This window comes from Giraffa tippelskirchi, chromosome 4 (genome assembly GCF_054371585.1).
Source record: "Giraffa tippelskirchi isolate mGirTip1 chromosome 4, T2T-mGirTip1v1.2.pri, whole genome shotgun sequence".
Lineage (NCBI taxonomy): Eukaryota > Metazoa > Chordata > Mammalia > Artiodactyla > Giraffidae > Giraffa > Giraffa tippelskirchi.
In genome coordinates this window covers 202,793,371-202,820,602 of record NC_137278.1, presented here as the reverse complement: position 1 = coordinate 202,820,602, position 27,232 = coordinate 202,793,371, and the positions used below count along the sequence as shown (strand labels likewise).

Here is a 27,232-nt window from a genome sequence, read left to right as displayed (position 1 = left end):
TCCCAAAGCCTGCAACACAGGCACCCACAGGAACCCGTCTAATCATTCAGAGGAGGAAACACATTCCAAGCTCCAGCCTCCAGCTGCCCAATCACTAGACATCTTCTCTCTCACTCAAGCCACAGTTGTCTGGGGCCAGCTTTCCGGGCTGTGCATGGCTGAGTGACGGAGAAGGGGCCTGATGAGCCTGGGAAGTGTTGCCATGGTGACCGAGAGCCACCTTCCCCTCCTCCTCTTCCTCTGGCCTGCTCCCCCCATTCTTCCCTCCACCCTAGCCCTGAGACGCCAACAGCATCTTCCTGTCTGTCCTCCCAGCTGTTCCATGTGAGGCCATGCCCTGTTGCCTATCGAGATGCAGGAAGCTGCAGAGCTGGAACCTGGCTTCACAGAGGCTGCACTGCCCGTGCAGGAGACGCTGATGGGATGGAAGAGCCGTCCAGCCAGCAGCTGGAGTGAAGGGAACAGAGAGCCCAGCCCTGGGGTACTGCCCCTTTAAGAAGGCCCCACTGGGGACCCCCACAACATATCTCTGCAGAGATGGTGACTTGGGCTCCTGCAGGCCCCTGAGAGAATGGCATCTCCTGTAATTATGCCTCCCAAGGCCTTTCATCCTTGCATCTTCAAAGCACCTATGATTAAGGTGCCACCCCTCTGAAGTCATCCCCTCCAGGTTTATTGAGTCACAGCAGATCTGAGACTGGGCCACCAGGCCTACTCTGGTCCCTTCCCTCTTATTAAAGGCTTTCCCAGGAAACCCTGGACCCAGCTTCCCCAGCTCCTGCACGTCCCTGACCTGTGGCAGAACCTCCCTTTCCCGATCACAGTGCTCGGGATAGTTGGCAGCAACCTGGGGTTTTGTAGAGAACCTGAAACAAGTTCCTAGTGATTCCAAGGAAACTGGCAGTAAATCCTTCTCTTTGTTTTCATTTGCTTGTTGGTTTTGGCTAGGTAAGCTTGAAGTGGGGCTCATCTCACCTTTGTTGGAGGCCCAGGTATGTAAGTCTTTGTGTGTGCGTGTGACAGACAGGCAGAAAGAGGAAGCTCCTCTCTGAGGAGGCTCTTTTCACAGCAACCCATAAATCCATCACCAGCCACATCTCTGATTCACACACACACACACACGCGTGTGCACGCACACACACACATCTTGGATGGCAGGAATGGCCTTGTTCTGCTTGCTGATGGTCACTATCCCAACAGGAAAGTCTTTGTGAAGTCAGAAGCATTTTGTCTGGCCAGCTGATTTTTCCTAGTTCCCTGTGGGACTGGTGTGGGTCCCAGGTTCATTTAATAAACCCAGGACCACTAGGGCTCCCTATGTGCTAGGCTGCTTAGGTGTGACCTTGGCCAGGTAATGATGCCTCTCTGTGCCTCAGTTTCCTCATCGGCCAAATGGCAGTCACCACCGCTGCTTGTTGAGATAATGAAGAGCTTAGGACATTGCCTGCCACATAGCAACTGCTCAGTGCGTAGTAGTCGTGATAAATATGATGGCCCTGTGTGTAGAGTTCTGAGCAAAGATGACTAAGACCCAGTCCTTGTTTGCCCTCTGTTCATGGGAGGGCCCATTCTTCTGCATTCCAGAAAATTACTATGCATTTTATTTATTTTTATTCATTTTATTTTTTTAGCTACACTGAACAGCTTGAAGGATCTTAGTTCCTCAGCCAGGGATTGAACCCACACTCTCTGCAGTAAAAGCCCCAAAGTCCCTAACCACTGGACCGCCAGGGCATTCCCTGTTTTTTGTGTATTTTAAAAAAAGTATTTATTTTTGGCTGCGCTGGGTCTTTGTTGCTGTGTGTGGGCTTTCTGTAGTTGTGGTGAGCAGGGGTTACTCTTTACCTGCAGTTTGTGGGCTTCTCACCGTGGTGGCTTCTCTTGTTGGGGAGCTCGGGTTCTAGAGTGCGCTGGCTTCAGTAGCTGCCATGTGCAGGCTCAGTAATTGCGGCTCGTGGGCTGTAGAGCACAGCTTCAGTAACTACTATGCGTTTTAAACCACACACAAATAGATGTACACACATATATTTGCATAAATAATACATCTAATACTGTTCTGGACGGTAGTTTCTTTTCTCTACATAATGACATATCCAGGGGAACTGACATTTTATCAGGGACCTGAGGGGCAGAAATTAACTAGGGAAAGAAAAGGGTGTGAGAAGAAGTATGGTCCAGGTGATGGGGACAACAACAAGGCCCTGACGCCGGACACAAGGTGGTTGCTGTGGACAGAATCACTGATGCCAGAGTTTGAAGCAGGGTCACCAAAACTGGACCCAGTTGGGCCTGTTTATGTTTTCAGTTGCAAACAGGAATTTCAGGAAAGGCCTTCTTGCTAGTTTTATTTATAGATATTAAAAACAGCACTTTCAGGCTTCCTTTGTGGCTCAGCTGGTAAAGAATCCGCCTGCAACGCGGGAGACCTGAGTTCGAATCCTGGGTTGGGAAGATCCCCTGGAGAAGGGAAAGGCTATCCACTCCAGTATTCTGGCCTAGAGAATTCCATGGACTATATAGTCCATGGGGTTGCAAAGAGTCAAATGTGACTTAAAACAAACAAACAAATAAACAAACACAGCACTATCTTGAGGAGTTCCCTGGCAATCCAGAGGTTAAGACTCCTCATGTCAATGCAGGGGAAAGGATTCAATCCCTAGTCAGGGAACTAAGATCTCACTTGTTGGCTTAAGTGAAAAGTGAAAGTGAAAGTTGCTCAGTTGTGTCTGACTCTTTGTGACTCCATGGACTATACAGTCCATGGAATTCTCCAGGCCAGAATACAGGAGTGGGGAGCCTTTTCCTTCTCCAGGGGATCTTCCCAACCCAGGTGTTGAACCCAGATCTCCCGCATTGCAGGCAGATTCTTTACCAGCTGAGCCACAAGCTTGGCATGGCCTAAAAATAGATAAGTAAATAAATACAATACTTCCTGAGTCCTTACAGCATGTCAGGCCCAGTGCTAATGGCCTTCCTTGTGTTATTGAGTCTTCACATCAGCCCTGAAATGACGGTATAGTTGTTGTTGCTCAGTTGCCAAATCATGTCTGACTCTTTTGCAATCCCATGGACTGCAACACACCAGGCTTCCCTGTCCTTCATCCTCTCCCAGAGTTTGCTCAAACTCATGTCCATTGAGTCGATGATGCCATTCAACCATTTCATCCCTGTTGCTCCCTTTTCTTCTTTCCCTCAATCTTTCTTAGCATCAGAGTATTTTCCAATGAGTCAGCTATTCGCATCAGGTAGCCAAAGTGCTGGAGCTTCAGCTTCAGCATCAGTGCTTCCAATGAATATTCAGGGTTGATTTCCTTTAAGATCGACTGTCTTGATCTCCTTGCTTTTCAAGGGACTCTCAAGAGTCTTCTCCAACATCACAGTTCGAAAGCAACAATTCTTTGGCACTCAGCCTTCTTTATGGTCCAACTCTCACATCTGTACATGACTACTGGAAGGACCATAGCCTTAACTATACGGACTTTTGTCAGCAAAGTGATGTCTTTGCTTTTTAACACACCGTCTAGGTTTGTCATAGCTTTCCTGCCAAGAAGCAATCGTCTTCTAATTTCATGGCTGCAGTCACCATCTGCAGTGATTTTAGAGCCTAAAAAGAGTAAATCTGTCACTGCTTCCTCCTTTTCCCTTTCTATTTGCCATGAAGTGATGGGACCGGATGCCATGATCTTAGTTTTTTTAATATTGAGTTTTAAGCCAGCTTTTACACTCTCTTCCTTCACCCTCAACAAGAGGCTCTTTAGTTGCTCCTAGCTTTCTGCCATTAGAATGATATCATCTGCGTATCTGAGGTTGTCGATATCTCGCCTGGTAATCCTGATTCCAGCTTGTAATTCATCCAGCCCGGCATTTCACATGATGTGCTCTGCATATAAGTTAAATAAACGGGGTGACAACAAACAGCCTTGTCATACTCCTTTCTCAATTCTGAATCAGTCAGTTATTCCAAACGGGGTTTAAACTATTGCTTAATCAATGAAAGAGTCCAAAATGCAGTACTTGGGTGCAACCTTAAAAATGACAGAATGATCTCGATTCATTTCCAAGGCAAACCATTCAGTATCACAGTAATCCAAGTCTATGCCCCAACCACTTATGTCGAAGAAGCTAAAGTTGATCAGTTCCATGAAGACCTAGAAGACCTCCAAGAACTAACACCAAAAAATGATGTCCTGTTCATCATACGGGATTGGAATGCAAAAGTAGGAAGTCAAGAGATACCTGGAGTAACATGCAAGTTTGGCCTTGAAGTACAAAATGAAGCAGGGCAAAGGCTAACAGAAGTCAGCCAAGAGAATGCACTGGTCATAGCAAACAACCTTTTCAACAACACAAGAGATAACTTTACACTTGGACATCACCAAACGGCCATTGACCTAGGACTGGCTAATTGGAGCACTGCAGTTCCTGGCTCCAGTGACTGGCTCAGAGATGGGAAAGTGACTCAAGATGGGCCAATCAGAGGCAATTATGGAACAGAATTTTTGGAATTCTTGGGAAAGAATGGTTTTTCCAGTAGTCATGTACGGATGTGAGAGTTGGACCATAAAGAAGGCTGAATGCTGAAGATGCTGTGGTGCTGGAAGAAGACCCTTGAGAGTCCCTTGGACTGCAAGGAGAACAAACCAGTCAATCCTAAAGGAAATCAACCCTGAATATTCATCGGAAGGACTGATGCTGAAGCTGAAACTTCAGTACTTTGGCCACCTGATGGGAAGAGCCGACTCATTAGAAAATACTCTGATGCTGGGAAAGATTGAGGGCAGGAGGAGAAGGGGACAACAGAGGATGAGAATGGTTGGATGGCATTACTGACTCAAGGGACATGAGTTTGAGCAAGCTCTGGAAGACAGTAAAGGACGGGGAAGCCTGGCGTGCTGCAGTCCATGTGGTCACAAAGAGTCGGAAATGACTGAGCGGCTGAGCAACAGCCACAAAAGGAAAGGTATTCTGTTTGTTAGAGGGGAAAGACCACCTGGGAACAAGCCCCTCACACACACACACCCCAAAAGAATGAGAGAAATAATGAGCTAATGAAGGTGTGTGAGGCCTCACATCCATCTGTGCCTCACACGTTCTAATTAAGTGAGCACTTAAATTCTTTCTTTCTTTTTTTTAAAGTTAGTTTGAATTGGCTTTTAATTCACTACAACCAAATGGATCCAGTTCGGGTAATAAGTTACTTGGGCCTTCAGCAGCCCCATGCTATAGACTGTAGCATTCTTGTCAGCTGTGTGCAAAATTCCGTGTCAACACTTTTGTATGATGGGGAAACTGAGCCTCAGAGAGGCAAAGCCACCTACCTAAGACCATACTGCTAGGAAGTCAGTGGAGCTGGCCCTGTGCTCTGCCTGCCACACCACACCGCCTCTCCAGGGCACCTGGCCAGAGCTCCCACAGCACCCTTGGGGGCAAGCGGGAGGTGCAGAGACTGCAGGTAAGTGTATCTGAAGTGCTCTGGGCTCTAGGCCATTCATCATCAGCTAGCACCATTGAGGCCCTGGCTCTTTCCTCTGTGCTCTCCTGCAGATGCCAGGAGTGGATTTGGGATCAGAGATAATCCAACCTGGTCCCCATTACCCATGAGAGGCCCTTAGTCTGGGGGTGGGGGTGGGGTGGGGAGCCAGATGCATTCAGCTGAAATGATGCAAACAGAAGGGAACAACAAATCATTTCTTTAAACAACCTGTTTTCTTACTTTGAAAACATCGCACACTTTTTGCAAACACATTTTGGAAAATGCAAACAAAAATTAAATAAGTAAAAGAGAGAGAGGGGGGGAGAGAAGATAATTAATATTCATAATCCTGCTACTTAGGAGAACCTATTAACATTTTGTTATATTTCCTTCCAATCTTACTTCTAAGACTTTTTTTTTTTTTTACTACAGAGTTCAGATCAGGCTGCCATGCAAATTTATTACTTTTTATTACAAATTTATTACCTTTTCCAATGAGTAGTCTTCCTAATCATTGTCCCCTTGTAATTTGTAATGCGTAGAGGCTATTCTGATATCTACACAATACATATCATTGTGTGTGTGCCTGTGTGCTAAGTTGCTTCATGACCCCATGGACTGTAGCCTACCAGGTCCCTCTGCCCTTCTGCTCATGGGATTCTCCAGGCAAGAATACTGGAGTAAGTTGCCATGCCCTTCTCCAGGGGATCCTCCCGAACCAGGGATCAAACTCCAGTCTTTTACATCTCCTGCATTGGCAGGCGGGTTGTTTACCACTAGGGCCATGGATCTACCATAATTACTTAACTATTCTGTGATGAGTTTCAAATCATTTGTGATTTTTTTCTTGTTGGGGAGAAGCTAGCTAAAACAGAATGGGGGAAGGGAGGGTGGGGGAGGTGGGGATCCAGAAAGAACCAAAAGATGACATCTGAATTGGCCTTTGAAGGAAGAGTAGCTGGTTGCTGGAGGTGGAAAAAGGCTCCTCCTGTAGCCAGTGAACAGGGGTAAAGGTGTCTGGTGCGCTGGGGAACTGTTATTATTGTCCAGAACTAAGGGGACCTGCTGGAGAAGTAAATGGCAACCCACTCCAGTATTGTTACCTGGAAAATTCCATGGACAGAGGAGCCTGGCGGACTACAGTCCATGGGGTCACAAAGAGTCAGACATGACTGAGCAATTAGCAGACACCAAGGGGACCTGAACTAGGACAGTGGCCCTGGGCATGAAAGGGAGAGGGGACTGGTGTGAGTGACATCTTTGAGCCAGGGTGAATGAAAATTTGCAAGGAGTGAGGAGGTGACAGAGCAAGGAAACGTTTATCTTCTAAATTAGACAGTCTGAGGAGAGGATGAGGAAAGACAGGGAGAAACCAACGAGGGCTCCCAGTGCCACCTGCTGCCAACCTGCCATGTCACTCAGGCCCCAGGTGACGCTGTGTGTGAGCCCCTTTCTGAACAACCCAAACCTAAAAATACCCACCACCTGCCTCTGCTCCTGCCAGCCTGGGGCCTCTGTAAATTGAAACTCAAAGATTGCCCTTGGTGACCAGGGACTAGGAACTTGAATAAGGGTGTGGTTTTGTCTGATGCCAGATGTGTCTGTTTTCTAGGTTTCTATGCTAAGCATAAGATATGGTGATAACTGAGAAAGGGAAGGACTTTGCCCTGGAGGGGTTCATGTGTAGGGAGAGAGAATCAGGAAGTCTTGAACAAGTGAAGATGATGCAACTGATGATAAATGTTGTTTGTGTGCTGGGAAAGCCCTGAGCAACTTCCTACCTGGGGGCTGGGAAGGAATTTGCCTAGAAGACTTTCTCTAGATGATCTTTGTTCATGCTACAAATATTCTTTGAGCATGTTGTCTATACCAGCCCTTGTGCTAAGTACTGGGATTATATCAGGAAATAGCAAGGACAAAATCTTTGTTCTTCTAGAGTTTATGTTTTATGGATTGAAGACAAACAGTGAAACAGGCGAACTGTGTTATGATAGAAATTAAGTGATGTGGGGAAAACTAGAGCATGGAAAAGGGGAATCAGGACTTGCAGGTAAGGAGTTTGGCAATTTTACTAGAGTGGTCAAGGCAGGCTTCTTGAGTGGGGAATGTGTCAGTAAACCCAAGAAATGTGTAAGTGAAGGAGGGAGCATTCAGGTGTCTGTGTGTGTGTTCAGTCACTAAGTCATGTCTGACTCTTTTGCAACCCCATGGACTATACTCACCAGCCTCCTCTGTCCATGGGATTCTCCAGGCAAGAACACTGGAGTGGGTTGCCATTTCCTTCTCCAGGGCATCTTTCTGACCCAGGAATCAAACCTGGCACATTTTCTGCATTGTAGGCGGATTCTTTACTGTTGAGCCACTGAGGAACAGCAATAGGTATCTGAGGGAACAGCAGTCCCAGCAGGGGGGAACAGCCAGTGCAAAGGATTTGAGGCCAAGGCTTCATTTCTTCTAGAAACAGCAAGGGGTCAGCATGGAGGGAAAGAAACAGAGGAGATGAGGTCAGACATGGCTGGGAAGCAAGGCAAGACTCAGTAGGGATCTGTAAGGTCTTTGGCTCTTACTCAGAGTGAATTGGGCAGCCAGGGGAAGGCTTTGAGCAAAGAAGTGCTATGTTCTGAGTTAGATTTTAAAAGAATCCCTCTGGGGACTTCCTTGGTGGTCCAGGGGTTAGGACTTCGCTTTCCACTGCAGGGAGGTAGGCTTGATCCCTGGTTGGGGAGCTAGTCTCCCACATGCCTTGTGGCCATACAACAGAAACAATATTGTAACAAATTTAGTAAAGACTTTACAATGGTCCACATCAAAAATAAAAAAAAACAACAACCAAACCTTAAAGAATAAATAAAAGAATCCTTCTGGCTCCTGCACCGAAGTAGACTGGGGCAGCAGGAAAGCCTGGAAAAAGGGGAACAGGTTAGGAAAATATCGCAATCATCCTGGTCAGCTTCAGTTCAATTCAGCCGCTCAGTCGTGTCTGATTCTTTGTGACCCCATGGAGTGCAGCACTCCAGGCTTACCAACTCTCTGAGCTTGGTCAAACTCATGTCCATTGAGTCGGTGATGCCATCCAACCATCTCATCCTCTTTCGTTCCCTTCGCCTCCTGCCTTCAATCTTTCCCAGCATCAGGGTCTTTTCCAATGAGTCAGTTCTTCACATTAGGTGGCCAAAGTATTGGAGTTTCAGCTTCAGCATCAGTCCTTCCAATGAATATTCAGGACTGATTTCCTTTAGGATGAACTGGTTTGATTTCCTTGCAGTCCAAGGGACTCTCAAGAGTATTCTCAACACCACAGTTCAAAAGCATCAATTCTTTGGCACTCAGCTTTCTTTGTGGTCCAACTCTCACATCCATGGGCTTCCCTTGTGGCTCAACTGGTAAAGACTACTGGAGAAACCATAGCTTTGACTAGATGGACCTTTGTTGGCAAAGTAATGTCTCCGCTTTTTAATATGCTGTCTAGGTTGGTCATAGCTTTTCTCCCAAGGAGCAAGCATCTTTTAATTTCATGGCTGCAGTCACCATCTGCAGTGATTTTGGAGCCCCTCAAAATAAAGTCTCTCACTGTTTCCACTGTTTCCCCACCTATTTTCCATGAAGTGATTGGACTGGATGTCATGATCTTAGTTTTCTGAATTTTGAGTTTTAAGCCAACTTTTTGACCTCTTTCACTTCCATCAAGAGGCTCTTTGGCTCTTTAGTTCTTCCTCGATTTCTGCCATTAAGGGTGGTGTCATCTGCGTATCTGAGCTTATTGATATTTCTCCCAGCAATCTTGATTCCAGCTTGTGCTTCATCCAGCCCAGCATTTCGCATAATGTACTCTGCATATAAGTTAAATATGCAGCCTTGACGTATTCCTTTCCCGATTTGGAACCAGTCTGTTGTTCCATGTACAGTTCTAACTGTTGCTTCTTGACCTGCAAACAGATTTCTCAGGAGGCAGGTCAGGTGGTCTGGTATTCCCATCTCTTTAAGAATTTTCCATAGTTTGTTGTGATCCACAGAGTCAAAGGCTTTGGCTCTGCATACAAATGGGTATATCTTTCCTTTTCTCCTTTGCCTTTAGATTCTCTTCTTTTCTCAGCTATTTGTAAGTCCTCCTCAGACAACTGTTTTGCCTTTTTGCATTTCTTTTTCTTGGGGATGGTCTTGATCATTGCCTCCTGTACAATGTCACGAACCATAGTCATGTCCATAGTTCTTTAGGCACTCTGTCTATCAGATCTAATCCCTTGAATCTATTTGTCACTTCCACTGCATAATTGTAAGGAATTTGATTTAGGTTGTACCTGGATGGTCTAGTGGTTTTCCCTACTTTCTTCAACTGAAGTCTGAATTTGGCAATCAGGAGTTCATGATCTGAGCCACAGTCAGCTCCCAGTCTTGTTTTTGCTGACTGTAGAGAGCTTCTCCGTCTTTGTCTGCAGAGAATATAATCAACCTGATTGCGGTGTTGACCATCTGGTGATGTCCATGTGTAGAGTCTTCTCTTGTGTTGTTGGAAGAGGGTGTTTGCTATGACCAGTGCATTCTCTTGGCAAAACTCTGTTAGCCTTTGCCCTGCTTCACTTTGTACTCCAAGGCCAAATTTGCCTGTTACTCCAGGTACCTCTTGGCTTCCTACTTTTGCATTCCAGTCCCCTATAATTAAAAGGACATCTTTCTTTGGTGTTAGTTCTAGAAGGTCTTGTAGGTCTTCATAGAACCATTCAACTGGTCAGCTTGGGCTGCTATAACAGATTACTGTAGACTAGGTGGCTTATCAACAAGAGACACTTACTTCTCATAGTTCTAGAGGCTGGAAGTTCAAGATCAGGCTGCCTGCCAGCATGATAGGTTCTGCTGAGAGCCCTTTTTTGGGTTATAGACTGCCAACTTCTTTCTGTATTCTCAGGAGGCAGAAAGAAGGCTAGAGAGTTCTCTGGGGTCTCTTTTTAAATCCTATTTAAGATTGCTCCAAAAGTTGCTCTGCTGCACCCAGATGAGCTAATCACCTTCCATCCCCAACTCCTAACACCATCACATTTGGGGGTTAGGATTTCAGCATATGAATCTGGGGGGATACAAACATTCATTCCCTAACAAGAATATTGCAATAATTCTGGACAGAAAATAGGCAAAGTGGTTGGTAGCAGTGGAGATGGAGTGGAAGAGGTTAGAGTCTAGGTGATGCCAGTGGTAAAGAATTTGCCTGCCAATGCAGGACACATAAGAGACGCAGGTTCAATCCCTGAGTGGGAAAGATCCTCTGGAGGAGGGCAGCATGGCAACCCATTCCAGTATTCTTGCTTGGAGAATTTCACGTACAGAGGAACCTGGTGGGCTACAGTCCATGGGGTCGCAAAAGAGAATCTCACGTACAGAGGAACCTGGTGGGCTACAGTCCATGGGGTCGCAAATAGTCCACACGACTGAAGCGACTTAGCACACAGCCAACATAATTTCCTGGTCTAGTGGGTAAGGGGTTGAGAGGAAGGATCCTAGGGTAACTCCAGGAGTTCTGGGCTGGTGTCGAAAGGGTGGAGCTGCTAACTGCTGTTGTGGGTAGGCTATGAGAGTGCAGGTCTCTGCAGTTTGAGAGGAGATTGGTTCTGTTGTGGGCCTGTTGACTTTGAGCTCCTATTGGACCTCAAGGATGAGGTGTTGAGTACACAGTTCAGGGGAGGAGTCTGGGCTGAGGATAGAAATAAATGTGGGGATCTTGAACACACCGAAGCCAAAACTTGATTGGATTTTCTGTTTTTCAGTTAAACTGCTGTTGGGTGTGGACCTGGCACACAGAAATGAGGTGGGCGGTTTGAATGATATCTGAAGAATTTGCTAGTTTAGGCTACCTAGAGCGAGGTGGGGCAAGACGGAAGCGCTGCTAAGTGGAGTGGGAAGAAAAACCTCTTCCTCTCCTTTGCAATTTCATTTCGATTATTGCACACAACACTTCAGTAGACATTCATTCCACAAATTCCACCTGCATCCTTCACTCGATTAAAAAACTGTTACTGTTTCACTTTCAAATAGGCCCAAATGGAGGGAATTAGGGTTTAGAAAAGTGAAGTTCCATACAGCCAGAGAGTGCCAGGACAGAGCTTGGATCCCACGACTCTGTCCCTGCACCCCAAGAAGCTCAGTAGTGGGCGGGGTTGGGGGGTTCGGATGGAGGCGGGGGAGGCGACTCGACTGGTTTGCTAGCGGTTGGACAGCCGATATCGCTCCCACCACCAGGGGTTTGGGGACGCGGCCCCTTTAAGGCCGGGCGGGTGATCTCAGCCTCGAGTTCGCTGCCCCGCCTTCCCCGGCGGCGCGCTCAGTGCGCAAGCGCGCCGCGGCGGCACTCGGCTGGGCCCGGGACGCGCCGGCCAGCGGTGAGACTGCGGGGCCGCGGTGCTGTCCGCCTGCCTCGCTCTCCCAGTCCGGCTGCCGCGCGTCGCCCGCACACGCCGCCGCCATGGGCTCTTGAGGTACCCTGCCCACCGGCCCTGCGCTGGAGGCCCCGAGGCGGGGGGAGGTGACCGAGGGCTCTCGGGGGCGGACGGGCTGCTCCGACCTGGAGGGGCCCGCTCGGGGGGTCGTCCCCGCTGGTCGCCTTGGCCGTAGGTCCTCAGGCGGGAAAGGGGACGGAGGCGGCTGCCTTGGCAGCGGAGGGAGGGGGCGTCTGCGGCCCCACCGGCCTAGCCCTGCGCCTTTTCCCCGCCCTGCGAGGTCGCGGGGCCGTCCGTGGGTGTGCCCTGGCCCCCTCCTCGCCAACGTGGCGGGGCCCGCGCCTGGAGTGTAATCGGACCTGCCCGTGGGGGTGGCCGGGGGAAGAGGGGAGGCGGGCTGGACAGGCCCTTTGCAAGTGGGGTTGTGTGCGTCTGGTGGGTGTACTGGCGGCTTGCACGACCGAGTGAGTGGGGGAGCTCTCTGGTGGGGAGCTGTGATCCGAGATGGTGGCTGGCCTGGCAAGGCCTCCCGGGGATGCGTGCATGAAGGTGTACACGGCTTGCATACAGGTCTGCAGTCTGGCGGGGCACCGGCAGGAACCTGGGGCTCCAAGGATGTTTTCTTGGGAAAGGACCCCCGAAACTGGTTTAGGGTGTGTGCATGCCTCCCCTAGGTGTCCTCCCTGGACATGCTGCTGGGGTCTACTGCTGATGGACTCCAGGCCAAGGCTAGAGGATAGGGTTGAGAGGTGAGCATGAGTATCAGTTCCCAACTCATATATACCCTCTGGAGTTGTGTAAGGCCAGGCATCACACACACACACACACACACACACACCCAGGGCACTGTGGGACTAAGCAGGTGTTTGCACGTCTGATACCTGTGAGTGAGGCAAAGGCCATGTATTATTTATCTGACTGCCCGGTGCTTTATGTAAGGAAAGAAGCAGCAATCAGTGCCCTGGAGGCCCTTGTGCCACGGAGGCAGCCAGGCAAACAAGCTCACACACCTGCTGAGGAGGCACAGGTCTCAGAGGTGTGACTCCTTCACAGGTTACGTGTGCAGCGTCCCTTCCTATCTCCCTTCCTTTTCGGTGTGCTGGAGGGTGGTGTGTGTGTGTGTGTGTGTGTGTGTGGGGGGGGGGGGGGGGTGTGGGTGTGGGTGTGTGTGGGTGGTGTGTGTGTGTGTGTGTGTGTGTGTGTGTGTGTGTGTGTGTGTGTGTGTGTGTGTGTGTGTGTGTGTCAGAGCTTGGGTGGGTGGGAGGGCCCCTGCAGTCAGGCCTGTGTGCCCATTTTATCAGGCTTCGAACACGAACACATGGTGCCTCTGGGATTCCGGACCTCTCAGGGTCGGTGGGGGAATCCAGCTTAAAGCCGTAGTCACAATTATGTGAAAGATATAAAACAATAGAGGGTAGGTTCAGTGCTGGGAGAGGGGGCACATGGCCTGCAGAAAAGGCTCCAACATGAGGTGGGAAGATGCAGAGGGAGCTGAGCTGAAATGGAAGGGTAACTAGCATACCTCTGATGCTATGGTGTTTTCCATGTATGTTTTCCCAGTTAGTTCTCTCTGAGGCTGTGTGAATACAGAACGGTTTGTTATCCCTCTTTACAAATGTGGAAAGTGAGACCCAGAGGGAGCACGTGACTCCCTGTCCATGTTTGTGGGAGGCCCGGATGGAGTGGTCCATGAACCAGCACCACTCTCTTGCTGCCAGGTTTTGCTTCCTTGTAACTTACCCAGCAGGACTTCCTAGGTGGCTCAGGGGTAAAGAATCCGCCTGCTAATGCAGGAGATGTGGGTTTGATCTCTGGATCGGGAAGATCCCCTGGAGTATGAAATGGCAACCCACTCCAGTATTCTTGCCTGGGAAAATCCCATGGACGGAGGAGCCTGGCGGGCTACAGTCCTTAGGGTCACAAAGAGTCGGACGTCCTGAGCACGCACAACTTACTGAGTATCTACTACGTGCCAGACACTCTGCTACGGGCACAGGGGTTTAAAGATGAATGGGACCTGGTCCCTGGCCTCTGAGGGCTTCTGGTCTGCCGGGAGGTGGACGTATATATTGACCTCAATCCAGACACGAGGCCCTGATAGCTAGTGTGTGTGGGGAAGGCATTGTCAGTTCCCTCCAGGAACCCCAGGCAACCTGGTTCCTTTGTGCAGCCTAGGTGGGATGTGTTGTCAGTTGCTCCCATGTGGTAGTGGGTTATACCGGGAACCCCGTCTAAAGGTCGCCAAGAGGGTGGGAAGAAGAGCTTCAAGGCAGAATGCGTGCAAGTGATCTTGTCCTAGTTTGCTGGGGTTGGCCGAGTTCTGCAGAGCTCCGGCTTCTGTCTGGAGGCTGTTTTCTCCTCTGCCTTTGAGGTTTTGCTCCTGGTTCCCGGCGGGCCGGCCATGCTCTCTTCCCCGAGAGGGGCTCCGTGCTATTTCCAGTCCCTGCTGTGCTCATTTCTCCCTGTGAATTCCCTGGAGTGGAAGCAGCCTGGGAAGGCAGAGGACAGCCCTTTATTGTTTTGAAACCAAGTAACTGTGAATGCCCTTCTCACTCTGCTGGGCCTGGAGACTGGGGATTTGGTGTGTGAGCTGTGGAAGCAGCTGGGCCCTGGAAGAGCTCTGGGGGGGTCTGCCGTTGGACCCTCACAGGTGGTGAGCACTAGCTGAAGACCTACTGTGTGCCCAGCACTGTGCTGAGTCGTGGGTTGTGTCTTCTGCGAGGCGGTGGTTGGCTGAGGCTGTCCACTGGGTAACAGATAATGTGACAGACAGTGCTCTGCTTGTGGTGAAAACAGAGGGCCCTAGCGGGGCCAGAGGACAATAGGAACAACAGCTCGTTTATTAAGCACTTACTGTGTGCCAGGCACAGTTCAAAGCGCTTTCGTGAATTACTGTGTTTCATCCCCCACCACCCAGTTAGGTGGGGACAGTTTTCCTTACGTTTTTCAGAGGAGGCAGCCTAGGAGGGTAAAGCTGCACTGGTCGGGGAGCTGACCTTGGAGCCCACGCTCTTCCCTACTAACCCTGGGGTGTGCCAGGCCTGGAAGGACAGTGACGCTCTGCCCAAGGAGAGGGAGAGGGCTTTGCAGACAGAGGGAGCCCCTGGGGCAGAGGTGCGAAGGCTTGAAATCCCTCACCTCCCAGACGTGGCTGCGAGGGCCCGGGGCCTGAAGACCTTTGAAGGCCCTGCTAAGGAGTTCAGACTTGACCCCAGAGTGGCCAACAGGGAGTCCTGAAGTTTTCAAAAAGGAAGCGACATCCTCAGCTGCGTATTCAGGGCAGTATGTTGACGCGTCTCCCTCTTCCTCCATTCCTGCAGGTAACTCCAAGGACACTGGGCTTTTCTTCCTTTTGCTTTGCCTCAGATCAGTAGCATCCTTTTGATCCCTATGGCTTTTCCCTTCTGTTCTTCCAGCACCTTCTGGTCTTGACAGCCCTGTGTGATGGAGGATGGGCCTCTGGAGCCCACTGCTGTCATGGTAGCTCTGGCCTGGCCTCTGGTGGTAGGGGTGGCTCTCTGAGCTGGAACTTCGGTTCTTCCTGGCTGTTCTGGGCCTGGCGGGTCCTCTCTGACTTCTCACCCTGTGGATCTGGACTGAGTGGGCAGCCCCCTTCCCCATCTTGCATCCTCCAGGCCCCCATGCTCATGAGTGCTATAAATTACAGGCAGGGGTGGGGCTAGGGACATAGGGGGAAGTGGGCACAGAGAGCTGGGCTTAACTGCCCGATCCCACTTGTGGGTTCACAGAGGGCATGCCCGCCCTAGCCGCCTGCTTTGCTGGGTGTTGAGTAGCCAGCTGAGTGCCCCAGCTTGTCCCGCCCTGCAGGGCTGAAAGACTAGGGGTCTTGGCACAGGACGTCCGCTGAAGCACAGCAGAGGGGGGTCCACGTCAGCTATGGGAACCCATGGGTGTAGGTCATGGGGGGAGGAGTCAGGGGTGACTTTTGAATGGAGTACCTTGGGAGAGGAGGCTGAGGATTCAGAAAGGGGACAGAAATGGTCACCGGGAACACAGGGCCAAGGAGTGCCGCTTTGGGTCCCGGGGAGAGAGGGAGGTCAGCCGAGCTTTCTCGAGAGCAAGTTGAGAGCTGAGGTTCAATCTTCACTCTTATTAGCTGCGTGGCCTTGGACAAGTTGCTGACCAGGTTCTATTTCCCATTCTTTAAAAACAGGGGGAGATGATGCAATTTCCTTCATCTGTGAAAGGGCAGTAGTAATAGTGCAGCCGTCATATGACGATGATGTTCTAATGTCTGTGGAGCTCCGCACAGCACTCAGCCCATAGTATGTGCTCAGCAAACAGTGGCTTTTATTATTACCTTCCAAGCTGTTTAGTTTATTCAGGAAAGAGGTGTTGCACACCTGTGTGTCAGTGCAGGGAGCCAAGTATCCATCTGGGGAGAGAACCGTTCCAGGTGTCATGGGTGCCCTGAGGGAACATTGGGGCATTCCTGCCTGGGCAGACACTTCTCTGACCAGGTAACATGTAAGCTGTCACCCTTTGTATATGGAAGCAAGTTCCAGGCAGAGGGAATAGCATATGCAGAGCAAAGGTCTGAATTGTTTGTCTGCAGAACTATTTGGCATCAGGGCTCAGCACATAGTAGGCCCTCAGCACATAGTAGGCCCCCAGTTAATGTTAATTGAATGTGATCTTCTTGGCTTGAAGAGGACAGGAAGGGGAAGAAGCACAGTGTGAGGGGCCCAGGAGAGAAGATTTGGATGGTCCCCAAGTTTCGGGTTATCTCATGTTCCCTCCCCGCCTTGTCTACCTCTGCCAAGTGGCCTGCAGTTCAGGTACCTTAATTCAGTGCAGTTAAGCTGCTGGGTTGTCATCAGGGACTCGGGCTTGGCCCCCACTTTGCCCAAGTCCTGGGAGGGGCGGCACTGGAATTAGGCAGCACTTGTTCACATTCCTGTTTGCTGCTGTTTTAGTGCATCTGAAACCCTATGCTTGGGCAGAACTTAGAAGGGTGACACGGGGCCTGCCTCTGTCTCGTTGGCCGTTTTTCCAGTCTGGGGTTAATGGTGGCTCAGTGTCTGGCATGATGCCTTGCACGGAGTAGGTGCTGAAATAGTTTTTGACCAAACAAGCCAACACTTGGATGGCTTAATATCATTGCCACTCAGGATAAAGCTAGAATTATTCTCGAGAAGTGACAGGTCAGAACAGCATTGTTTATTAGGACTGAGCTTGTATCACGAGCCAACAGGTACATTAAACAGCCTTGGGTCTGCCCAAGGGCAGGCTCTGTCTGATGGCCTAGAGGTCTTGGGCCTGGGCTGGGGGGCAGGAAGCCCCACAGTCACCTCCTTTTCCTTCTTTTCTGGGGCGGAAACCAGAGAGGGAAGATCCCACCCAGAAAGCCTTTGTGCCTAACCTGCGTCACTTCCAGCTTTACTGTGTTTTTAAAAAGTCACACACGACGAAATGAGCATTTCACGGAAAGCTTGCGATGTTTCAGCCTATGGAAAACAATAGGCATCTCTGCTTTTGAAAATAGTACTTGTTGGTTATAGTAAATTTGGAACACAGAAAGAGTGAGGGTAAGAATGAAGATCACCCCGGATTTCCAGTAACTGAGAAATAGTCACTGTTGAAAAATGGCATCATCCTCCTAGGCATAATCCTGCGTTATCTCATTGTTCATATCACATTGGGTCCAAGGCCTTTACCCATGCCATGAAAAAGTTAGCCATCGATGTGAAAGAATCGGAGAGGGGCTGAAACAGTGCTTCCTGGTGCTTTGTTTGAAGGTTTCTGTGGGAAAGAAGAGGCCTCCACCCTGTTTGCTGGATGGCCCTACGGTATGAGGAGCAAGCGAACACTGCCCAGAGTCAGAGAACCTGGTGATGACCTTGGTTTAGTCACTTGCCCTCCAGCGGGGCTGCTCGTCACCTGCTGGCAGCCACAGGGCCCAGAAGAGGTCCTAGGTTAGAAAACCTTGAACCTCCTCCCACCCCCCAGAGGAGGGGCCTGGTTTCTGTTTTGGAGGGAAAACCCATCTTCATTGTCACGTGAAGATGGATGGAGAAGGGGTGTGTGTGTGTGTGTGTGTGCACGCATGTGTGTTTTCTTTTCCAACCTGAAGTCTGTTTGGCCATCTTCCGGAAGACTTCAGTCTCCTGGTTGGGGAGCCATGACCTGTGGGCCCTGTAACTTCTGGCCAAGGGTGGTCCCAGGATGGCTGTCCCCTACCCTCACCTCAAGGCAGGGGGTGGCGTGAGACCTCTAGAAGTTACTGCATCTGTCACCCTGAAAGGGATTTTCAGATCCGACAGCCTCCGTATCCTGAGCGAAATGTGTGTGGAGTTTGGTACCTTTATTTTTCTCCTGTTGCAGCCCCTGTGGGCAGCCTGCACCCAGGGAGGCCCTGTCCTTCTGGCAGGTGGCTGGGCACCTCCATCCTGCTGGGCAGGGCTATTCACCAAAGCCCTCTGGGTCATCACTTACAGGAAAGCTCCAGGTGAAAATAACTAACCCCACGGTGGCGGCTGCTGTAGCTGCTGGCAGAGGCTCTTGGTCTCTATGTCTCTAGCAGTTGTGTATTTTATTTCCATCTAGAATGAAAAGAGAACCTGAGATTCCATGAGCAGTCATTTCGGATGCCTGCAGGCACAATGATAGGTTTTGGTAAAGGGATGTGTGTGAAGAAATGAATATTAATCAATGTTCTTATACTAATTAGTACTAATATTCCTAAGCCTCACTGGGATTGGTGTAAGGCTTTGCGGTTTACAAATGACTTTTCACAAATAACATTTCATTTAACTCTCCCAAAGGCCCTGGCATCTTGGAAATTTTTTGCCCATTTTGTAGACGGATAGACTGAAGGGTGAATTTGCCTAAGAAACTGTGGAAGGAAGCACCCAGGTTTTCAATTTCAAATCCTGTGCCCTCCCTGCTCTGAGTGGCCCCTCCAGCACAGCCACGGCCCCCAGAGAGCCTGCAGTCCCACTGGGAAGCCCGGCAGGTGGAATTGCTTCTCAGACTTGGAAAGCGTGTTAATAGAGGATCTAGTTGAAGCTGTGGGGGCCCCAGGAGGCTGCTCTCTGCTCTGCTTGCCGATGGGCAGAGGAGCTGAGACTTCCTGGGAGAAGGGCAGCTGAGCTGGAGCCCTGGTGGACAGTGGCAGTGGGCAGGCAGAGAAGCCGAAGAAAGCTTTGCAGGTAGGGGGACCACCCGGAGCACAGGCCCAGGCCAGTGCATGGAGGAGCGGAGGGAGTGAGCTCTTCTGGAACAGTAGGTATCAAGGGCTCACTTCCAGGAAGAGAAGTGTGTCTCCCCATGAGTTGGTCGGTGGGTTTTAAACAAATAGTATGTATGAAAGTCTGGACTTGGCAAGATGGTACGTATTTGCTTTACAAAAAAGGTTGATGCACAGGGCAGTGGTTAGAAAAGTGTTAACAGCCATAACCTCAGTGCATCTGAGTATGATTTGATTTACAGGAGGCCCTGGCCATCCAGTCTGCTGGAGCAGAGCATGGGCTGGGAACAGGGAAGGCTGGCGAGCCTTCTGCCTCTCAAATGCTGCCTTTGGTTTGCCAAGAGGTGTCTCCCACTTGGCTGGGGCAGAAGACTGCTTCTTCCATTTGCAGTTCTGGGTCGTTGAGCCGGATCTGTGGGGGTGGGAGGAAGCCCACCCTGTCCGCTGCGTTTACCCAGCTGTCCTATCTCACAGGGAGGACGCGAGGCATCCAGAGGCCCACCTCCGTCCTCTGCCAGCCGCCGCTTGATGAGCAAGGGTTGGGTGGCCGTGGCTGTTACGTAACAGGTCTGATGGACACAGCAGTGAATGGAATGGAGCCTGAATGTGTCATGCAGGGCTGCGGTGTCCCTCCAGCTCATGCAGGTGCGTGTCACTGGGTCAGGATGGCCAGACTGAAAGCACCCCACCTTCCTGGGCGCTGCACTCCCACCCCTCCCCCCCAGGCCTTCTTTGTGGTCTGCCCGCCCCTCCCCTGGCACCTTTGCCCAGAGAGACCAATTAAAGCCGGGTGTCGTGGTGACTCCAGTCTTCGTCCACACTCCCACTGGCCCTGGAACCAGAGCCTGTCTGTGCCAGGAAGGGCCAAGGGATTGAGCAGGTCTGGCCCTTCACTCACAGGTAAGGAAATGCGAGTTCGTAGACCAGGGCACTGGCGAGCCAGGGCTGCTCCGGGTCTAGAGCCATCTCCTGACCTGGTGCTCTCTATCTGCTGAAAATGGGGCTTTTCTCTACTCTCTCTTCATCTGGATGTCCGTGGGACTACCTGTTGTCAGTATTTTCCTCAATAATTCTGCTTTTTTCTTGGATGAGTGATTAAAATGTATCCTGCGTCTGCAGCAACATTTTTAAAATTACAGATGCTTGAAGGCTCTCACCCGGCAGTTGCGCTTCTAGGAATTTATTACAGATGAAATTCCACATGTACAAAGTGACTGTGCTGTTAGTTACGGCTGCCTCCTTTTTAATAGCAAAAGGTTGGAAGCAACCTGAAAGTCCATCCTCAGAGGGCCAGGAACAAATTATGGTCCATCCACACCATGGGCCACTGTGCAGCTGTGAAAAGTAAGATGGAGACTGCTTGCCATCCACGGATACAGAGCAGTCACCAAATAGATTTCTGTGAACGAGGCAGGTGCAGGACGTGTGTGTCTGCTGTGCCTCCGTCTGTGTGAAAGTGAAGGGAAGTGCAAAGTGCATTTGCTTCTGTGTGTGCTCAGGGTCTCTGGGGGTTCACATGAAGTTGGTGACTGGGGTGCCTCTGGGGTTGGGGTGGTGCCCGGAAGCTGTTCACTGGAGACCCCTTGTACCTTTTGAGTGCCGATTCATGTGACTATGTGACTTTTTCAAAAACTTAAAATGAATACAGTTAAATAAACAAGAGGCACAGGAAATGTATCTTCACCTCTTGCCCAATGCAGGAAGGTCAAGGCTACCCTGTCAAGGAGCAGCTGTCCTCATTCAGGCCCTTGTTGTAGTTGTTATGGTTGTGTCCAACTCTTTGCGACCCCATGGACTGCAGCATGCCAGGCTTCCTTGTCCTTCACTGTCTCCTGGAGTTTGTTCAGACTTTTGTCCATTGAGTCGGTGATGCTATCCAACCATCTCATCCTTTGTTATCCCCTTTTCCTCCTGCCCTCAATTTTTCCCAGCATCAGGGTATTTTCCAATGAGTCGGCTCTTAGCAACAGGTGGCTAAAGTATTGGAACTTCAGCTTCAGCATCGCCTTCCCAGTGAATATTCAGGGTTGATTTCCTTTAGGATTGACTGGTTTGTTCTCCTTGCTGTCCCAGGGACTCCCTGACCATCAGTTAATCAAGAATGCAAGCTTGGGTCTCACGAAGAGGACCAGGCGTGGAAATTTGGGTGTTTCTTGTGAAGTCTGGCCCCTAGCCCCAGCCCTGGAGAAATGGACCCCGTCCCTCTGATCCCTCTGAAGCCCCGCTGTTGTCTAGCTTGGTATTTAAATCCCTGCTCTGATATGTTTATTTTCTGACCCCTGAAACCTTCAGGGGCTCCCCCTCTGACACATGAATGAAGTCCCTGCCCCAGGCCCTGCTTACTGGGCCCCTGGTTGAGCCACACTTGACAGGGCGCCCTTTCCTCCACCTGCCTCCTCACCTCCCCACCTCCGGGCTGTTGCTCACGCCGTTCCCTCTGCCTGCCTGCCTCTCCCTCCCAGGCGGTCTCCATGTGCCCAGATCCTGTCTACCTCTGAAGGCCCAGCTCGGTTTCCACCTCCCTCTGCCCTGTGACCTCCCCCGTTTATCTCTTCCTCTCCGCTGGCCCTTAAGCCTTTTACACTGTGTCCTAGGTGTCTGATTCCCCACTGGGCTGCAGGCTCCTTTAGGGCCAAGTCCACATCGCAGCCCCTGTTTTGTTAGATGTTTACCAAGTGGGTGAGTGGTGGCTGCCCTCTTTGTGGTGGGATTGGGAGCCGAGGTGGGGCAGGGCCTGTTTCACATCTGTGAACCGTGGTGCTTGGCACAGGACGGGCGCGGCCTCATGGCGGGAATAACAAACCTCACGGCCCAGCGCTCTGTGTGCGTTCTTTCCCTGACCCTCACGAGGACCCGGAAATGCTGTGCTTTCCGCTGTGGTTCCCTCGCAGGCTGAAGAAGCAGAGCAGACATCGGGTCCAGGTCACACGGTGAGAAGTAGGATCGGATACAGGTCTGACTGCGTCCAAAATTCCTGCATTGGGTCAGTTTATTCTACCCCTTCCCCTGACTCAGCAGTGATGCCAGCTATCCCTTGGCCAACTCTCATCACCTGCCCCACTGGTCACGGGCAACCTTGCGATGTTATTTGAGTGTATTAATATTTTCTTCCCTACTGGACTGTGAGCTCTTAAGTGCTAGAGCCTTGCTTGAGATACCCTTTGGACTTAGCACATAGAAGGTGCTTGAAGGTGTATGTTCATTAACCTGCTACAGTAAAGTACACAGGTAGGTGTACAGTGTGATGATTTTTACATCTGTAAATACCCATGTAAACCACTGTCCAGCTCAGGCTACAGACCATTCCCAACCTCTCCCTGGGGCTCCCTGGGGGCTCCTCCGGGTCACAAACCTCTGAGGGAACCACCACTCATACTCACCACTATTGACTTGATCTGGCCTACTGGAAAATGGAACCATGTCTTTAGAAGAGTCACCCAGGTTGTGTAGAGCAGTCCTTGCTCACTGCAGCGTGGAAGTCCGTGCTGTTTCAATATGCACTTGGTCCTTGAACATGGCTTTGAACTATGTGGGTCCACTTATCCATGGATTTTTTTTTCAATAAATGAGCTCACAGTGCTGCCTGATCCATGGTTGATTGAATCTACAGATGTGGATGCAAAGGGCTGACTGTAAGTTATGCGTGGATTTTCCACCCCTGAGGGCTGGAGCCCCTCACTCACTGTTGATGGATACACCATCCCTGTTTATTCACTCTGAGGATGGGCATTTGGTTTGTGTCCAGGTTTTGGGTATTTTAAACAGGGCTGCTATGAAATGTCTTGTTTTTATCTGTGGGGTGCACGTGGACTCCTATGGGGTGTGCACCCGGGGTGGAATGCTGGCTCAGCCCACTCAGTACATACATGTTTTCATGAATGATGTTCAGGCAGGGATTTCTCACTGGGTACCCAGGACTGGAGCTGCACTTCTTGTCAGAGGAGTCCCAGGGGTCGGGGCAGGTTCAGGGGTCTCAGCTTCCACAATCTGTTCTTCCAGGCCAGTGGGACGATTGAAGTTCAGGGTTTCTCATCCAAAGGGGACCCATTTGCTTAGGGCTGGATTGGGTTGAGCTGGCTGAAAAGGTGGTTTCATTAGAGGGATACAGAGTCTAGTTAGAGAGGCTGAGCACTGGCCCATCTGTTCTCAGTTTGGGAGAAAACTGTAAGGGTCAAAATTTGGCCTGTTATGTATTGGAAAAACAAAACTTAATTACAAGGCTGAATTAAGTAAGCTCTTGCTGAAGGATTTTGGATTACTTTGTTCTCTTTCATTTCTGCACCTACCCCCTGTCCCTACCACCAAGTGAAGGATAGATACACGATTGGATGGTTTTTCTTTCCTGTTGAGAGATTTGTGGAAACTTGGCCCCAGGAGAAGAGGGACAGGCGCAGAGCCGCTGGAGTGGCCTTGGCTTGTCTGTGTTGATCCCAGGGGAGTGGGACCAAGAGACAGGACCCTGCCCCCTCAGGAGGGCATGTGATCCTCTTTCCAGAGGCTAACCAGGCAGAACCGCCCAGCCCCTGGCTGCTCTTTCCCTCTAATCCCCTCTGGAGAAGGGCCAGGCTGAGGGCTGCTGACCTGCTCTGATGTGGGTCAGCCTCCCCCAAAAGGCAGCCACCCAGAAGTTCACAGAGCAGACAGCCCCGAGACCGGAGGGCCCGTCATCCCCGCTGGCGGCTGAAGTGGGAGCAGTGGCCAGTTCAGGTTAACCATGCTCAGATCAGGTGCTGCCTGGTGAGCTCTGCGAGGGTGAAAGTTGCTCCATGGATCTTAAATAAAAGAACCGAAATCCCTCCCGGGCTGTGTTAATATTCCGGAGATGTGCTGGTGAGCGTGTTGCCAGCCCAGCTTGGCTCATGGGTGTGTAGCAACTGTCCGAGCAAGCACTTCGTGGCTGCAGCTCAAAAGGCTTTGGATCGGAACCTAATGAATGAAAATATGACCTTGGAAGGTTTAAAAAAGAGCCGACTGCCGGAGACAGGACTGGCCCAGGTCTCAGAGACTGTTGGTTGGGTGCCAAAGGAGGGAATGCCTGTGAAATGGGAGTAAATTGTCACAGATAACGCCGTGTCCTCCTGGCCCTGTCCTCAGCGCTCTCTGGGTAGTAACTTGTTTATTCCCTACAGCTCTCTCGAACCTAAGTGTGGCTGTAGCCCCATCTTACCACTGAGGAAGCTGCAGCAAGGAGAGGTTGTGTAACTTGCCCACAGACACAGAGTGAGTAAGGGATGGGGCTGGAAGTCAAGTCCTGCTGTCTGACTCCAGAGCTCATGGCTCTTTAACAGCCCTTGGAAATCCGGGGGCCTGACAGGATGGCACCGGCAGCGTGAGGAGCCATTTACCAGGATTCTGTGGGCAGATGACCTTAGCCCTTCAGGCCTCTGTTTCCCTCATCTGTAAACTGGGTGTATTAAGTTTCCACTGTGGCTGTCACAAACTGCCAGCAACTTAGTGACTTAAAAGATAAATTTATTATCTTCTGATTTTGCAGTCTGAAATATATTTCATGGCGCTGAAGTCAAGGCGTTAGCAGGGCTCTGTTCCTTCTGAAGGCTCCGGGGGGAGAGTCTGTTTCCTTGCCTTTTCCAGCTTCTAGAGGCCACTTGCATTCTTTGGCTCAGGGCCCTTCCTCCAGCTTCAAAGCCTCTCTTTTCTCCTCTTGTAAGGACCCTTGTGATTCTGTCTGGCCTACTCAGATAATCTGGGATAATCTCTTCATCTCAAGAGCCTTAATCACACCTGCAAGGTCCCTTTGGCCATTTAAGGTAAAATATTCACAGGTTCAGGTGAATATCTTTGGGAAGCCATTATTCAGCCTTCCACACAGAAAATCTGTAAGGGACATGAAACGGTGAGGTATATCCCAAGCATGAAGTGAAATGATAGAATAAAATCTGGGTGAGACGGTGAGAGTCTCTGAAATACCTAAGTTCCAAGGCAGGTGGCTGAGTCTGGGGACTATACATAGTTCTGTAGCTTTTCTGGAAAAGGTGGGTGTCTTCAGAACGGGAGTCAACCAGAAGATGTCTTTCCCAGAGAAGGACGGGGTGGGGCCCTATTAGTGAGCATGAGCGTTTGCATCACTCCAAGTTGTTTGCTAAGCTGTGGTGTGGTTCATCAAACCTCGCCAGGGCCTGGTTGAATTTTACTTGAGACCGCCCATCTCCCTGTACTCTGATCCTGTGCTCTCAGGCGCCCTTCTGGTGGCTGATAGGAGGTGCGGAGGACATTCATAAACCAGCACTCCTTGCTTGTGTGCTGGGTTTGCCTGACCCTGTTCCCCCAATCCCCTGAAGCCTGGCTTTCTGCACCTGCCAGGTGAGCTCTGTCCAGCCTTGCAGCTTGCGGCTCCCCGAGGCCCTCTCAGAAGACCCTGTTACCCTGCCAAGAGGCTGCGACTCCAATAAAACCCACTCCACACGGCCGTCAGGAGTGCTTTGTCAACTGCAGAGTGCCACAGGCCATCGGTCAGGACGTGATCCCCCTCACCTGACAAGGTGTCCTGCTCTGGGTGCACCCCTGGCTGAGTGTCCTTGTCACCATGTCCCTAAAGAAATCATTCAGCAAGTACATTTCATCATGGTACTTCGTGCCTGCCCTCATGGAGCCCGACTCACAGGATGTTAAGGGAACAGATTTAATCCCAGTTGTGGTAAATAATGGGAAAGGCCAGGGAGGACATGCCACGTGCAAGCTGTAATAGTCCACAGAAGGTGACAGCTACAAAGGCAGGGGCGAGGGGATGGTGGTGAAGATCTGGGGGCAGGTGCACAGGAGAAGGTGTTGTTCCTGGGCATTGGTACAGGGCTGGTGGGAGGTGTCATAGAATGTTAGAGTTGGAAGGAGTTGCAGAGCCCAGACATTCATTTGGTTTCCCCCGCCCTTATCCAGCCAAAGCCTGTTGAGTGCTGACCACATCCAGGCTCTGAGGTAGGTGCTAGAGGTCAGAGCTGCACATGAGACATGATCTCTGACCTCCACAAGCTTGCGGGCTGACTGGGGAGGAGACAGGAAGAGTGAACCACCCTCCAGAGGTCCCTCAATCAGTGTCCCTGCGCCAGGAGACCGCTCGCCCTGTTTGATTGGGAGCTTCCTTCTTCTGGAAGCAGCCAGAACATTTTGCTATATTGTGCCAGTTGGTTCAAACATCCCTATCCTGGCAGGTTCTCACTTTCCTGTTGCTCACACCAGGTGGACTAAGTTCTGATGGAGCACTTGGGACAAGTCCCTTTGCCCTCAGTGGCATGGCCTCTCCACACTGGAAGACGTGTGTGAGACAGTGTGACTCAGCCTTCATCCTTTGTCCTGGCCTATCCCTTCCTCCAGCCAAACATCGAGGTCCTTCAGCAGAACTCTGAATGACGAGGAAGGGACCAAGTGACGGAAAGCCAGCAGCCTGCATTATGTGGCTTAGTGCCTGGCATTCATCAGTCATCTGATTGATCCTTCTCTTCCAGGTCCCTGCTGTGTATCTGGTGCTATGCCAGGCCTAGAGATAGATGACTCAGGTGTGGGGAGACTGGAACACTGTCAGAACAAACCTCATGGAGACAGCTGGGAGGGAGTGGGCCGGCCCTCACGGAGGCTGTGATGCTGAGGATGGCTCGTGAGTGAAAGTGGTCACTTGCCTTGAGGACCAGGGCTGAGAGGAGGGTGCATGGGGACAGGGGCCAGGCCACATGTGGAAGGACCCTGTGTTGCCAGCACTCGAGGAGGCAGGGAGAGAGGCTGGGGCCTGGCTGCCAAGGGCTTTGGACCTCCGCATCCCACCATCAAAGCCTAATGTGTTCCCAGAGAATTTCAGATCAGGAGGAGGGATATGGGCATGTTTGAAGATAAGTGAAAAAATAAACCACACTTGATTCCTGCTTCCTGGAGCATCACCTCCCTGAAGTGTTGGAGGATGGTCCAGGCCTGTGTCCCTTCTCCTTTCTGGAATCCAGAACGCTTGAAATCCCAAAGGTTCTTCCTAAGTCTGCAGCAAACTAATTTTGTGGCAAAAATATGACCTGAATTGATGCGAGACTAATTATGGTCTTTAAAAATATCTCATCTTTCTCTGTGGAAATACTATGTGTTTGATTTGGGGGTGCTACCCAGACTCCTCTAGGGGTGTTATCA

The 27,232-nt window shown here is 50.7% G+C and overlaps 1 protein-coding gene across 7 annotated transcripts in view; it reads left to right on the top strand.

Annotated features, from left to right (window-relative positions):
- Positions 1 to 11,785: 11,785 nt before the first annotated feature.
- The window catches only part of TMEM184B (transmembrane protein 184B), a 51,796-nt gene continuing 36,349 nt past the window's right edge, over positions 11,786 to 27,232 (top strand). For 5 of the 7 annotated variants that reach the window (XM_081590078.1, XM_081590076.1, XM_081590077.1 and 2 more), the window contains exon 1: positions 11,786 to 11,937. The gene's annotated coding sequence lies outside the window, so the exon portion shown is untranslated. Of the gene's footprint in view, positions 11,938 to 19,582; positions 19,754 to 27,232 lie in introns of all 7 variants that reach the window. The other 2 variants (XM_081590079.1, XM_081590073.1) reach the window with 1 other exon arrangement.